The following is a 10,679-nucleotide window of genomic DNA, read 5'->3' on the forward strand; positions in this document are numbered from 1 at the left end:
ATGCCCAGCTGGTGATTAATAATACTTGTGACAGCCAGCACTTACATGGCCTTGTACTAAGCACTGAATACATTTTATTACTACCTCATTTTCATCCTCATGACCACCTACAAAGCAGATACTAATAGGGTGCCCATTTCATAGCTGAAATAAAGCCGCCACCCAACTTGGGAGTCAGGCAGAGGGTCTGTGGAGCCCTGAGTTCCCAATGACCCTTTCCCTCCCCAGACCACCTCCCCAAACCCTCCCAGCCCTAATTCCTGCTCTGACGGGCCCCTGAGGCAGAGGCCAGCAAGGGGGTTAACAAGATACAAGAGGCACAGCGTGCTCCGGGCTTGGTTATACCTGCCAGGTGGAAGCCGGCAGTCTAGGGTTGATAGGCAAAGCCGGAAACCTGGGTTCAAATTCCAGCTCTGCCCTAGCCTAGCTGTGGTTCTTTAGAAAGGTCTCCGGCCTTTCTGAGCCTCAGTTTCCCCTTCTGAGAAGTGGGAGCATGTCTTCCCATCCAGTCTACCTCCCAGCATGGAGCATTTGGTCAAGTGAGCAGGAAAATGCTTCCCTGCCTACAGACCAGGAGGGGCTGGGAGATGCCCGAGGCCCCCCAGCTGGGCAGGGACCAAATGGGCCCTTACGAATCATACACCACTGTCAGAGTGACCATTAAGGGGGAGCCAAGGACCAGTGAGGGGCAAGTTAGCAGTGCCGAGAGGCAGTAGGCAAGAGCTTTTCTGATCCCCGGGCTGGCTGTTCTCAACAACAGAAGTGGGGGAAGCACAGGCGCTGGAGTTTAATCCAGGCTCCTGCTAACCAGCTGGATGACCCTGGGCTCATTACTAAAGCTTTCTGAACTCTCTTTTCTCCTCCTGGAAATGCAGACAATCAGAGCAGGCTTGTCATGAGTACCCAGTGAGGCAGGGGGTGTGGAGTTGCCTTTTTACAGGGGAGGCACCAGAAACTCTGGTGGAGTTAAGGGACTTGCCCGAGATCACAGTGAGTTCCCGATGCCCCTACCCGGCCCACGGGTCTGAGGAGGGAGGGCCAGGGAACATGGGGACCCGGGAAGGGCCCCCAGGAGCCTGGGCATTGGAAATTGCAGGATTGGCATTTGCAGGAATAGCCCAGAAAGGCACTCCGGGTGGAGGAGGCAGGCAAGGCAAAGGCCCGGAGGCTGGGCAGCAGGGAGCACGCGTAGAGAACAGCAAGGCATTTGGATGGCTGGAGCTCAGGATGAGCGAAGGTCTGCAAATAGGTGTGTGGAAGGTGGCTTTTCACCCGTGCACGTGTGTGTGTGTGCACGTGAGCGTGAGCGTGTTTTTTCTGCCGTGGATCCCCCGTTAACGTGCCCGGTATTTGTTTGCTCAGTTCCGGCTCTCCCGAGCCCCCTGCTGCCTCCTTGCTCCCCGTTTGCCAGTCCGCTCTCTCTCCCTCTCACGGGGGCTCCATGGGTCACTGAAACTGAAACAAGCCCCTGCTCTGATCGTTAAACCAGATGCCCAGGCCCCACCCCGCCTGGGCCCCATCCCAGGTCAGAAGGAGCGATGGAGCTGCTGGCGAGGCCTCGCCCCAGCAGCGTCGGACCATAGGGGGCCTCGGTTCCCAGAGGGACAGGGCCAGACGAGGGGAAACCCAATCCCTGACACATGGAGATCATTTGCAGAAGGAACAAAGTCCACGACCAGCTCCAAACGGACGCAGTGGGGAGGGAAGCGGGGACTGGCTGGGGAGCACGGGGGCCAATGGGAGAGGAGCCGAGGCAAGCTCTGGCTGGTGCCAGACCAGGCTCCAAGGCTGGGAGACCCGGGCCAGGCTCCCACCCTCTCTGGGCCTGCAGGTCCCCCTCTCAGATATGGTGAGGACCAAGAGAGACATCACAGCCGTACCCGACCCTGTGCCCAGCACACAGCCAGCCTCAGCAAACGGAGTTGATATGTAGATGAGGCAACTGAGGCCCAGAGAGGCTGTGTGACTTGCCAAAGGAGTCAGCGACACAGTGAGTCAGCGTAGGACCAGGACTGGAATCTCTCAGAAGGCTCTGGGGAAATGATATCTCCACAGGGAGGGGTCAGAGGCGGGTGGCCACCATTTGCCAGACTGGACACGGAGTGGCCTTTGTCTCCCCAAGGGCAGCTTCCCCTTCTACTCATTTCACTCGGAGCCCGAGGACCCCCAGAGCGGCTCCCACCCGTTTTGTTTTGTTTTTAATTCGCATATGACACAATTTACCCATTTGAAGTGTAAACTCAAAGGGTTTGGGTATATTATATAATTCAACTTTTTAAATTGTGGTAAAATATATATAACATAAAGTTTGCCATTTAAAACAATTTTAAGTGGACAATTCAGTAGCATTAAGTACATTCATAATGTCATAATCTTGTGCAACCATCACCACTATTTTCAAAAATTTTTCATCACCCCAGACAGAAACTCTGTACCCATCAAGCAATGACCCCCCCACCATTCCCTCATCCCTGCAACCCCTGTTAACCTTTTTTCTACTTTCTGTCTCTATGAATGTGCCTATATAAGTGGAATCACACAATACTTGTCCTTTTGTGTCTGGCTTCTTTCACTTTGGGTTTTCAAAATTCATCCACATTGTAGCATGTGTCAGTATTTCATTCCTTTTTAAGGCTGAATAATACTCCATTGGATGGATAGACCACATTTTGTTATTTTCATCTGCGATGGGCACTTGGGCTGTTTCCACCTTTTGGCTGCTGTGAATAATGCTGCTGTGAACATGGGTGAGCAAGTATCTGCTGGAGTCCCTGCTTACAAGTCCTTCGGGTGAGTGAGTACCTAGGAGTGGAATTCCTGGGTCACAGGGTGACTCTATGTTAGCTTTTTTGAGGACCCGCCGAGCTGCGGCTGCACCAGGAGCCTGTGGCCCCCTGGCTCGGAGCCCAGCCCGTGAGAAGATGTAGGGACCGTGTCCCAGCACTGGTCACCTCTCACCTGAACCTTCCCGGGAGACTCCTTGCCGCCCCGCCTCTGCCTCAGCTCCCCCAGCCTGGGGAGATCAGCTGCAAACTCTCAGGCTCCAGGCTGAGCCATACATGGCTCCCCATCGCTCTCTGGATAAAACTCTCAGGCATGGTGCCCTCCATGGAGCCCTCCTGACTCCAGGCTGGGTGGGGGTCCCCCCAAGGTCCCACTGCTGCTCTGTCCACCCACCACAGCACTTATCTCGTGCACTGGGCTTTCTACTGACTCACCTGTCCCCCTGCTTGGTGGAGAGCTCCTCGAGGTTGGAGACCGTGCCTAATGTATGTCTCCTCGTGCTCCTGAATATAGGAGGTGCTCAATAAATAAGTGTATTTCATAGATGAAGACATGGGGCTCAGAGAAGGAAATTAACCCCCCTGAGGACACAGAGCAGGGAAGCGAGGGTAACCTGAAACAGGTTACCTTCCAACTCAAGAAGACGGTGAGTGTCAAGTGCCCGGCACATAACTGGTGTTCAGAACATATTAAGTGCCAGTTCCTTCCTGCCCCTTGCCTTGGGGAGCCTATACGAACCTGCGTCCAGCCAAGCCCTACCTCTAACTCGCTATGTGACCTCGAGCAGGGCTGTTGCCCTCCCTAGGCCTCAGTTTCCCATCTGCGATCTGGGCGCTGGATTCGAGGCCCCTCCAGCCAGTCACCACCCCCCACCTCCGAGCGGATTCCTAGCAGCTCAGCTGGACCCCTCAGCCGGCCCCTCCTGCCCACAGGTAATTAGAGGAACTCAGTGGGGGTCGAGGGCAGGGGGAAGCCCCAGCAGGCAGCTCCTTCCTCAGAAAGGGGCCCCTCAACGCTGCCTGCCCAGCCCCTGCTGTGAGAACAAAAGGCCTTGTGGACGTTCAAAGCAAGGCACCGGGCGGGAGGCCAGCGTGGGCGGCCGCAGAGATGGCCACGGGGCTCGTGGCGGGGATGGCCGGCAACTGGAAGCTGTCCCCATCCATCAGTCAGCGGTGACAGCTCCCGGGGCCCTGCGGCCCCCTGCAGCCCAGCCAGCTGACCATCCCAGCTACAGCGGGCCCTCCCTCCCCCGCCGGGTGGCTCCAGCCTGATGACCTGAATAATGGAGCTGCCTTGAGCATCCAGCCATGGTGACAGACACCTCTCTGATCCAGGCCTCTCACACTCTGCCACTGAGGGTTACTTTCTCTGCCACAGCCCTGGCCACTGGCCCCCAATGTGGAGAGAGAGATGTGACATTCTGATGGGGCCATGGAGCCTGGGGCAGTGTGCCCATGGGCCTGGGTGTCCAGGAGATGAACAGAGCTTGGCCTTGCTTGCTGCCAACCTTCTGTGTGACCCTGGGCAAGTCCTGGTGCCTCTCTGGGCCTCGGTTTCCCCTTTTGTGAATTGAAGGTGTCACATCCCCGCTCCAATGTCTGCATTCTGTGACGCTCAAGTGTCCGGGGAGACAAGTAAAGGCAAGGGTGATGTGAGCCAGGCGACCTGGTTTCAGATCTCGCCTCTGCTTGCCCTTGATGTGTGACCCCAGGCAAGTTACTCAATGCCTGTGAGCCACTTCTCCTTCTCACCTGTAAAATGAAGACTATCCCCTCACTTCAAGAGATAACTATGAAGCTGAAATGAGATCATAGCCGTAAAGCGCTCAGCACAGGGCCTGGCATGGAACTTACAGACACAGACCATCAACCACATGACTAGTTAATTATTGTGTCGTGAATGCTGGGAAGGAAAAAGAGTAAAGGGTCCAGGAAAGGGTACTGAGAGGCAGGGTTGGAGATAAGGCTGGAAGAGCATTCTGGGCTGAAGGAACAGCTGGTGCAAATGCTCAGAGTTAGGACCAAGATGGGCAGTGTTTGAGGGATATGATGGAGGCTACTCTGGATGGAGGGGAGAGATAGAGGGAGGGGGACCAGGCAGTTTTGAGGGCCTGGGTTTGCTGGGTGGCCTTGGGGAAACTGCCTGACCTCTCTGGTCTCTACAGCTGTGTCTGTCACACAAGCTCCATGCTGGGATCTGCCTCATGGAGTACGAGGAGGAAAAGGAGGCGATGGGCTAAAGTGCTTGGAACAGCCCTGAATGAACTAAGCACTCAGGACCTGGAAGCTATTTTGTATCATCGTCATCCTCGCCATTGTGCAGCACATTGAGTAGTTTGACAGATATTATTGGCTTTCTGTCACCAGGTGCTTATCTTTTAGAGAACACTGGAGGCCAGGGGTGTCGATGGGTACAAGATAGTTCCTACAGCTTGGGTGGTAAGAGAAAAAAAAAAATTGGAAACAACCTAAATGTCCATCAGCAGGAGGATGACTCAATGAGTAATGACATATTCATACTGTGCACGAGTCTATCGCAGTGACAGCGTGTCAACTGGAGCGTCACGTATCAACAAGGATCAGTCTCAAACGAGGATGTCGAGCCAAAAAAGCAATCATGGAAAACACATATGGGATGCTTGCATGTATAGAAAGTTTTAAAACATGCCAAGCCGTGCCATAGACCATGTGTGGATACACACGTAGGTGGTGGAAATGAAGACCGGGTGGAGGGAGTGATAGAAACCAGCTCAGGAGAGTGGTTCTCCTGGGGGGACTGGCCACCCCAAGGCTCCCTTTCTGTTTCCTCTGCTTTAGTTTTATTATTATCTGACATATTATATATTTTAACCTTTTTTGTTTATCATTAGTGTTCCTTACAGGAATGTAAGCTCCATGAGGTTAGGGATCTTGTCCTGATTAGGTCTGTGCTGTGTCCCCAGAGCCTAGAATGGTGCCTGGAATAGAGTAGGCTCTCGGTAAATACAATACGTATTGAATGGGAAGGAGGGAGGGAGGGGAAGAGGGAAGGAGGGAGGAAAGAAAAGATGCTTGAGAGGGAATAAATTAGCATTGCAGAGAGAAACACAAGGCCTCCCTTATGCAAAAGAAAACACCAGAACCCCAGGTGAAACCAGAGGGTGGCTTGAGAAAACGGAGAAAGACCACCCCCTCTATCACTTCTGCCCCGGAGGGTCCCCGCTGCCCCACCTCATGACTCAGGGACCACCAAGCACCTGACACCCTCCCTGGAGCTGGGACGGGACCCTGTGGTACGAGGGCAGCCCTTGCTCCCATCTATTGGAAAAGAAGGCAGGACACGGGGTCCATGAGGCCACGGGGAGTCCGCCTGCCTGGTATGAAAGAGGTTCGTCATCTCTGAGTCAGGGTAGCCCAAGAAATACAAACGCAGTGAGACTGGGCCCAGAACAACCGTGTTCTTTACCATCATGGTCTCCCCCGATGGCCTGAGGTCAAGGTCCCCCACCCAACGTAGACCCACCAAGCCAGACACCCTCTGCCCGCAAACCCAGGTCCTCTGGGTTCCCCCCTCCCACAATTTTTCCCAGGCACTTTTCTTCAAGCCTAGTCCCCGTCTCCCCCGGACCCTGCAGCAGCCTCAGGGCTCATCCCCCTAGGACCACTCTGACCACTCCCAACCCTCTCTTACAACTGATCAGGCCCCTCTCTTGGCCCTGCCTCCATGGCCCCCATGACCCTGGGGCTGCGGTCTGTGCCACAGCCAGAGGCCCTGCCTCCCACTTCCCATAGTCACCCCCCAGCACCCCGCCCCCGCTGCTGCAGTTGCTTCCTCAGAGGTCCCTTCCCTCTTTGCACACACTGTTACCTTCACTCCTTTTCCCCTCCCCCTCCCCCTTTGCAACCCCCAGCCACCAACCCTGGACGTTTCCTCCTTCTCCTTCAATAACTCAGCTTATATGTAAGTCCCCACACCACCACCACCACCAGGAAGCCTTCCTAGACTTCCCGGGCTAGGTCAGGTTTCTCCTGGGGGCTCTCCCAACACCCTGGGTTTCCTGAGACAAAGCCTGTTGCACTCGGAAGTGTGAGCTGCAGGGGGGCAGGAACCATGTTCTGTTCATAACTGTATCCCCAGTGCTGGGCCCAGGGCGGGCACTGGTTACATACCTGTTGAAGGAATGAATGAATGAAAACACCACACCCGTCACACCTGGATTTAAGTCCCAGGATCCTTTGGAAGGTCCAGACACAGGTATTCAAAGCCGTCTGAACTCAAGGCCTCCGGGGGTCTGCACGGCCCACAGCCCCTTCTTGCAGGGAATAAAGATGTAGGAAGTTTATTGCCTATTCCGAGCACCTGTCGGTCCCCACCTGTAATTCCCCCGCCAAGTAAAGTGAGCATGATATAGCTGATAAAACTGCATTCAAATTCCCCTCAGCCCGATTTCCCTACAGGAAAATGGTGGAACCCTAAATCTTGATGGGCATGAAATATAGCCGGGGGTTGGGTGAGAGCTGCAGTGCTGGGAGGAACCAGGGAGGGGAGAGCTGCAGGCTCATAAATTGCCCGGAGCTGCTGCCCTAGAGGCTCAGCCCAGAGGAGGCTTCCTGAGCGGCTCCCACGGTGGCGGGGAGGTGGACCCTCCCCCAAGCAGCCTGGAACACTGTCCAGATCAGCCTGGAACATTCCGGGGGAGGAATTACTAACCCTTTTAAGCCTTCATCCCCCCTGAAGCACCTACTTGAATTAATCCCTACAACAGCCCCAGGAGGAAAGTGCGTTCAACATGCCCCTGTTTCCAGATGGGGAAACTGAGGCTCAGAGAGGTCCGATGACGTGCCCCGTGTCACACAGCTAATTGGTGCAGAAGAGGCAGACTGAGGCCAGGCCTGAGGATTTCAGTGGTATGGGGAGGGGATGTTTAAATAATAGCTTTTTCTTTTTCACCCTCTTTATATCCTTACAACTTCCTGTCTTTGGCAGCTCCAACACATGCCCACCCCCCTTCACAGCAAAGGGAGTGCAGACCTTGTGAGATCTCAAAGAGGCAGGGAACACCATCAAGGCAGGTTTCTCATAACAGCGTTTTCTTTCCATTGTGTTTATTTTTGAAGACACCTTCTGTTGACGGCCACTGATACTGATTTTCTGTTATGTTCAGCAATATAAAGCTTCCTTTTAAAAATCTCTTTGTGTGCTTGAAGTGAGTGACTTAAAGAAAATATTAGGTAAATAATACAGGTGGTAATGAGTCATCCCCCAAATCCACAGACATTACCTCTTCTTCTATCATATGTCAGTGTGATGTCATTGCCTCTGCCCTGAGGCAGAAGGCAGGAATTTTTGCCTGCTTAGTTCATAGATTTATCCCAAGTGGCCTAGAACAGTGCTTGGCACATAGTAGGTGCTCAATAAATATATGTGAAATGAAGACGGTGGAGATACAGGAGTGGGATATTGAAAACTTGTGGATCCAGCCCCTTTCTCTGCGATTCTAAAATCCTCCAATCCAGATATTCTATTGTTGTCCAAGATTCAACAGACCTTGATTCTGGAGTCCTAGGGTGCTGGGAACCCAGGATTTGACTCTGTGGTTCTCCAATGCCATCGTTCTCCGTTCCTAAGGCCCTCTGCGGCTCAGATGTGTACGCGGTTGCTCTAAGACCCTAAGAACGTGGCTGTAATCGTGTGATGCTTGCTATGAGGCAGCCAGGACCAAGACTGCAGAAGCAGGTCCTCTGGCTGATGCTGAGAGAGCGAGGGGGAGGGAGGGAATGGGGGAGTAGGAGAGAGGAGAAGGAGGAGGAGGAGGAGGGAGGGGGAGGGGAAGAGGAGGGGGGCAGACACGCAGAGAGAAAGAGGAAGAGGAAAAAGCAGAGAGACAGAAAGACAGAGGATAGGAGTTGGAAAGACAGAGCAGAGAACTGAGGGAAGAGAGAGAGAGCAGAGAGAAGGGAGTGAGGGGGAGACAGAAAGGAGAGAAAGAGAGGTGGGGAGATCCGGAGAAAGAGAGAGAGGCCCCCACCTCCACACACACCTGGCCCCTCATGAACCCGCCCTTCCTGCCCTTCCCCAGGGCGAGGGGACAGGCTGCCCTAGCCCACCCCTCCCTGCCAGCTGTGGGTCCTCCCTCTCCTCCCACAGGCGTGGTGATGTGTGACCTTGCCCTCTAGGAATGAGCCTGCTGAAGGAAGCAGCGGCGGAACCCCAACGAGCACACGGACTGGGGAAGGGGGATATTCCCGTTTTCCAAACGCAGGTGCTGCTGCCAAGGCTTCTGAGAGGGATGCTGCCTGAGCCCTTCCTCTGAGCCAGGCATGCCGCGGGCACCACGCAGACATCAGCTCCTGTGATCCTCACAGCAGCCCCGTAAGGTAGGTATGTCGGTTCCATTCTAAAGAAAAGAGAACTGAGGTGCAACGAGATTCTACATCTTGGTCAGGTCAGTAAACAGAGCTTACTAAGGATTGGATGAATGGATGAGTGGGTGGATGGTTGGATGGATGGATGGACAGGTAAATGGGTGGACGGATGGATAGAAGGATGGGTAGATGGATAAGTGAGTGGGTGGACGGAGGGGAGGGAAGGAGAGAGAGAGGGTCGTTTAATGGGTGACTACAGGACAAACAGCACATCCTCATGAAGGGTGCCTCTGCCCTTTTCCAGAATCTTCCAGTCATCTACCACCTTCTTCATCCCGATCCTGTCCAAGACACGTCCCTATAACGTAATACCAAGATAATGACTGCAAGAAAGAACTGTAAGGAAATAAGAACAAAGCTTCAAATACTGGTGAGACCTGCCAGACAAGAGGAAACCAGCCCTGAGAACATAAAGAAGAATGAACAGCTTAAGCAAAGGCCTGAAGTGGGAGCCTAGTGGAACTGGGTGTATTTAAGGAGCAGAACTGAGACCCGTGAGGCTGAAGCCTTGCAAGTAAGGAGGAGAAGTCATCCCGGGTGGAGTTTGCACTGGGTTTGAAGCCACAGGTTTCGGACAGAGGACTGACCTGACCACTGACACGGTGCCTGGCTCACCGTTGCTCCCAGGGGAGAAGGGGCAGGGATGGGAGTGAGAGACGGAGCAAGGCGAGAAAGGGTGGTGAGGCGGGGGGGGCGTGGGCAGAGGGTGGGCTTGGGCACATTTGGAGGTGGAATTGTCAGGTCTTGGAGATGGGTGGCCTGTGGAGAGTGGGCCAGTGCAGGAAGCAAGGGTGACGCTCGGGCTTCTGGATTTCAGCTTTGAGATCACGGTGGGATCGAGCTGGAGAAGCCTGTCTGGGATTTTAGGTGGGATGTCAAGTGCTCTCCTGTTTATCCATCCATAGAGACACGCTCATGGAGCACCTACTATGTGCCTGGCCATGCACTGGACTCACAAAGAATGTACCAACTTCCCCACCTCCCAGCCACCCAGCACAGCATGTACCCAACCGGGCTCCCACCAGCTCACCAAATCCCCTGGGAGTGACAGGGCCAAGTGTCCAGGGGTGTCAGATTCTCCCCCTCCTCCCCCCGAGACCAGCTGGCCCGATGTCCACAGCACTGGGCCTCCCAGGGAGCAGGCGGGCTCCTCGAGCGGCCAGTGCCTCTGGGTGCTAATTCCTCCCCCTCCTCCTCCTGGACAGGCACACAGGGCACTTACACAATGGTGGCCCAAGTCACCCCCAGGGTCCGTGCCTTCACGGTGGAGACAACAGCTACCAGCTGGCCCTCACCAGCTGTGTGACCTTGGGCGGGCCACATTCCAGAAATTATCACCGCCTAGAAGGTGTCATCTGTTGACCCCCATTCACACGGCACCTTCTGTGTGCCAAGCTCTGTGGGAACAAAAAAGACCCCTGTTTTTGGTCCCCCACCAACACCCTACCCAGCAACAGATTAATCAATGGAGATTTCTAGAGCTAGGGTTTC

General features: G+C 54.4%; 1 long non-coding RNA gene across 1 annotated transcript; it reads left to right on the plus strand.

Annotated features, from left to right (window-relative positions):
• The first annotated feature begins 8,556 nt into the window (after window positions 1–8,556).
• Window positions 8,557–10,462, plus strand: LOC309639332. The gene is made up of 2 exons (XR_014251603.1): window positions 8,557–9,140; window positions 9,433–10,462. It is a non-coding gene; the product is annotated as an uncharacterized lncRNA (long non-coding RNA).
• Window positions 10,463–10,679: the final 217 nt, after the last annotated feature.

The sequence above is a fragment of the Balaenoptera physalus genome (genome assembly GCF_965194825.1).
Source record: "Balaenoptera physalus genome assembly, chromosome: 12".
Lineage (NCBI taxonomy): Eukaryota > Metazoa > Chordata > Mammalia > Artiodactyla > Balaenopteridae > Balaenoptera > Balaenoptera physalus.